At 52.3% G+C, this 5,014-nt stretch overlaps 1 protein-coding gene across 9 annotated transcripts in view; it reads left to right on the forward strand.

Moving 5' to 3' along the window:
- Positions 1-5,014, forward strand: part of IKZF1 (IKAROS family zinc finger 1) — a 77,329-nt gene that overhangs the window by 14,799 nt on the left and 57,516 nt on the right. The window lies entirely within an intron of this gene.

A 5,014-nucleotide genomic window follows, 5' to 3' on the forward strand; every position in this document is an offset into this window, starting at 1 on the left:
GGGGGGGGGGGGGTTGTTCTGTGTGGTAGTCAACAAGACACCACAGTGGGTCGCTTGGAGGAGCATCTCTGTGCCTGGGACCCAGCTGCAGGGATTCCATCCTGCTGGCCCTGGCAGGTCGCCTCCCTGTGGGGTGAGGGCGTCACCTTGCCCATCGCTGTAACCAGGGGGCCGGCGGGGCCGCGAGGTAGGGGCGTCCGTGCAGCGGCAGCCGGGGGTGTCATCATCATCCATCAGGCATGCTTGCTGTGAGATCTCTGCGGGATCTGGACACCAGATGAGCACGTGCTCAGGTCACCTCCTGGCAGGTGACTTGGGGGAGAAGCACCAAGGCGGTGACCTCACAAGACGCCGAAAATTCCCAAGAAAGAAGGCAAACGGGAAGCAGCACGTGATCAGTGTGGCAAGACCGGAGGGTCTCAGCAAACTCCGGGTCCTTCCCAGCAGCTGGAGAGAGCAGGATACAAGGCAGGGCCTGGCTGGAGGGTGGAGGGCTCGTGAATGTCCCCCGACCAACCCCGCCGTGGGGAGGGCTGGCCCACCGGGAGGACGTGCTTGGGGACGAGGGACTCGCGGCGCTGAGCTGTCAGGTCATCTGAGGGCCAGCGTGTCCTGCTTGTACTCGGAGGTCAGTGACCACGCGGTTGGAGGCTGTCAAGGTGTGTGTGACCGAAAGCAGGGCCCCTGCTGGAGGCCAGGCTGCTCTGGGCCCCGCCCTCCTGTCACCTCCCCACTGGGTTCACTTTAGGATTTGGGACTGCACCATTTAGGTTGGCTTTGTGCTTTGTTTGAACTTGTGTTTCTGTGACTCTTAGGACATGAGGACCTTCCAGTCAATAACAGTAATATTCACTGAGCCCTTCTCCCTGGCTGGCTGATGCAGCCGCTGCCTTGCAGACCTTAGCAGTTACAGCTTGCAGACTAATCGCCCAGCGCCGTAAGGCACGGCAGAGCGCTCACAGGGACATCAAGTTTTCTCTAAAGAAAGTGGACGGAAGGGCTTGTTCCCAGCTGGGCTGGGGAGTGGGGCCATGGGGAGACTCAGGGAACTGAAGTTCTCACAGAGGTGTGAAGGTGAGTCATGTCTGACCTTAGGAAATGCGTGGTAGTTGGGAGGGGCAGAAGTGGGTGGGCAACGTCACAGCAAGGGCCCCCGTGGCCAGCTCTGGGAGCGAGCTGTGGGGTTTGGAGGGGACACCGCAAAATGTTTCCTCCAGACCTGAGTGCTGGCAAGATCATCTGGTGACAGCAAACAGAGAGAGATGTCCTGTGCCTGAGCTGGGAGGGGCCAGGTGGGGAGGTGATTCCCAGCAGTGGGCACGGCGTGTTCCACGCGGTGTGGGCACGTGAGTGAAGGGACTGCAGCAATTCTCTTAACAGAACGGGAAATGGACCCAGAGTTGTGGTTGACTGGAAGTCCGTTGACAAGTTTGTAGCCAAGGAACTGTCTGGAAGGCAGGGCATGGGAGGGGTGGACGGAGCTGGTCCGGCTATGCCAGGAGGGATGCTAAGCACCAGGGCCTTGGGAATACATGTGTGTGATTGTCGGGAAGAGAAAGCAAGGAGGAAGCAGAGAATCAATTGCTTGATTTGGGTACAATTTTCTGGAAAGAAACATGGTGTAGAAGTTACTGGGATAGAGGTTTTAGGGAAGATGCGAAGCATGAAAGGGTGGACGGAGGGGCTGGGAAGGGGCCTTCGGGAGTTGGGTGGTAGCTTCCCAGAGGGCTCGGCAGGGGTGGAGGCCCAGATCGAAATGTAGCGGAACAGGAGGGGCCGGGGAGCCCAGGCAGCCAGCAGACAGTAGGGATGCAGGGACGAGCCGGGAGCAGGCTGTGAGGATGCAGCCAGGGAGGATTCTCAGGGTGGCCTGTGTCAGAGGAGGATAGTTAAGTCTGTTAGAAGGCAGATAGGAAGGAGTGACTAGAGAGAAAGGACTAATATATGACAGCCCAGTGGAGCCCCAGCGCAGGCAGGACCAGCCATCCAGGGGCTGGGCTGGGGTGTGTCTGCCTTTCCTGCCCCCCACCAGGCCCTTGTGACCCTCTCCCCTCCTGCATTCAGTCTCCATTCGGAAATGCCACGTCCGAGGGGCCCTCCCTGACCTAAAGTGGCAGCACCAACCTCTCACTCTTCCCCTGTCCCCACTTGCAGGGAAAGCACGCCCCTGGGCTTTGCTCACTGCATCCCAGCATCCGGTGGGCGCCCAGGATGCGTGCACCGAATGCATGGGATGGTGGTCCAGCTTTCTCAGGCAGAGAGCTGGCAGGACAGCAGAGAGAGCTTTTAAGTTGGGCGGGGGAGCGGAATTTAAGGCTGCACCCGAATTTAAGGTTCATCCTGTGGATTTTTTAGGCCCCTTTTCTCAATAGGCGCCATCGGTATTTGGGGCGGAGAGCCCTTCCTGGGCTGACTGTCCTCGCCCCCCCCCCACAGGGGCTGTTTAGCCACCTGTGTCCCACCTCAACCCCCTCATCATGATGCCCAGGTGTCACCATGTTTCCCCACTGAGAACCATCTAACCTGAACACCGTCATCCTCACGTGGTTCCATGTGTCCACTCACGCGAGCCTCACACTGCAGACAGGCGTTTTGTGGCTGACTGTTTGAAGATTTTTTAATACAGTCAGTAGTGTCCCAGAACCAGAAGTATGACTTTTTTAAAAAGGGCATAACCTGTAGAAAAACGGGGCCCGGAGAGGTTGGAATACCCCAAGCCTGGCATTTCCAACCCACACTTCCAGTTTTCATTTTTTGTTTGTTTTTTGAATTTTATTTATTTATTTTTTATACAGCAAGTTCTTATTAGTTCTCTATTTTATACATATTAGTGTATACATGTCAATCCCAATCTCCCAGTTCATCTCACCACCACCCACACCCCACCCCTGCTTTCCCTCCTTGGTGTCCATACGTTTGTTCTCTACATCTGTGTCTTTTATTTCTGCGTTGCAAACTGGTTCATCTGTACCATTTTTCTAGATTCCACATATATGCATTAATATACTGTAGTTTCATTTTGTGTCTCCAAAGGAGTGTGTGAACTTGGAAATGCTGGTTATTTTTACAAAGAGAAACCAATGATCGGCTTCTGTCCATCTTCTTCTGACAACCTAAATTCAGGATCACATTGTACCTAGTTGGTTTACTGAGGGAAATAAAGATAGATTCTTACCTATTAAAGTAGAGAGATAAGCAGTATGTTCTGTTTTAGGGTTTGGGTCCCCATTTTATTCTCTGCTTTGTTCCATCTGTGTTGAAAGCATACTTAGCTCTGGGGATAAAACAACCAACCGACATTTTGTTAACTTTCCTTCTACATGGGGTTTCAGAAAGAAATGGAAAAAAAAAAAAAAAAAAAGCTTTTGAGCTGTGGTTGCCAGTTGCCACCTGTCCTATCTGGTTAGGACATTTCTGATTTGGGAAGTGTAAATATAACCCAGAAAAAAAAAAGCTTCCCCTCCTTTTATGCAAAAGTAGAAGCCTAAGCAGAGCTGAGCCCTAACTATTGCCCTGTAAAGTTTCCACAGTACCAGTTCGATGAGATGAAAACACTTGCTCGGTTGAGCCAGGCCCCAGGAAGCCGCCTTCCTGGTCCCACAGCCGTGGGGTGGGGTTGAGGCCGAGCCCACTGTAGCCGCCAGATAAGCCCAGCACCCTGCAAGGTCTTAGCAGGAACTACAGTTCACACGTTACCGCAGAGCCGCTCAAAATCGTAAACCCTTTGCCTGTTAGGACTTGGCGGGGGGACAGGAGCTTACAGGCAACTAGGAGACTGTCTTCAGTTTCTCGGGCTGGAATCAAAGCTTCCAGGCTCTCGTTATCTATTGGTAGTCGGTGGACTACCGTGATTGGAAGGATTTACACCGAAGAAATGGGCAAATGCTACAAATTAGGAATTTTTTCTTTTTTCTTTTTTTTTTTTTTTTGAGAGCTAGTTTACCCACATACAGTGACTTAACTCTGGTTGTAATGTCTTGACAGCTCCGGTGGAAAGCAGGAATTATCTTACTGATGGCTGTGTGGGGTGGGTGTTTTTTGGAGGGGGTGTTAGGGAAGTCTCAGTCTGTTGGGGAGACCGGGGGCAGTGAGGGGTAAATGCAGCTTGTCCAACACAAGTTGATTCCAAGTGACGCTTTGCTGTTGATGTCACAAACTGGAAATGTCACAGCAACTAGATTCTCTGTATTAATAAGTAGAATGCTGCTTTAGCAGTTTAGTTTTGCTGCTGGGGGAGTGTGATTAGAAAGGATTCTGTGTCTTATTTATGAGATAGTATTATTATTATTATTGCTGTTATTTCGGTTTGAAGAACTTTAAATGCAAAGCGAGACTTGTCTGCATTCCATCAATATGTTGCTAAATTACAGTGAGTTTTCCAGGAAAGCATTGGTCTCGCGCCGTCCTTCAAAACACATGGGATTGAACTTGGTCTTCTCAAAAATGTATTTGTATTGAGTTCCTTGTATGAAACACAACCCTGAGATGTGGGTACAGATCTGGGAGGTGACCTCTGTGATGGTCCCTAGGTATGTGGTGACTTCACTGGGACATTTTCTCAGCAAGGGCCCAGCAATGCGTGAGCGGCCTGGGGAGCGGTTGGAAAGCTAATCACCATTGGAGGACCAGAGAGGCTCTTTCCAACATTCATGCTCGAAGCACCTGACCCTGGCAGTAGCTGGATTAACGGAAGAGTCTTCGTGCCCTACTTTGAGGAGTGAGTTTAGCTGAAAGGATCTTTCAGCAGGTCTAGGGCGTGTCTTGTGAGGCTGCCTGCCAGGAGAACACTTCCCCTGCAGGGGATGTGGCTGCAGGCTGTTGATTTCCACTGAAATCACCCGGGCCTGATTCCGGTGAAGCCCTGAACATCCGGTGTCTTCCCCGCAGGGTGGGGTGTGATGGACGGAAGGCCTGCAACCCCAGGGCCTCACTGTGCTGACAGAGCGCGTGGCAGAGGCGGCCACTTTCCTTTTCAGAATGAAGGACGGCCACACTAGAGGTGAAATCCTGCTGA

This window comes from Lipotes vexillifer, unplaced genomic scaffold (assembly GCF_000442215.2).
Source record: "Lipotes vexillifer unplaced genomic scaffold, Lipotes_vexillifer_v1.1 scaffold1258, whole genome shotgun sequence".
Classification (NCBI taxonomy): Eukaryota; Metazoa; Chordata; class Mammalia; order Artiodactyla; family Lipotidae; genus Lipotes; species Lipotes vexillifer.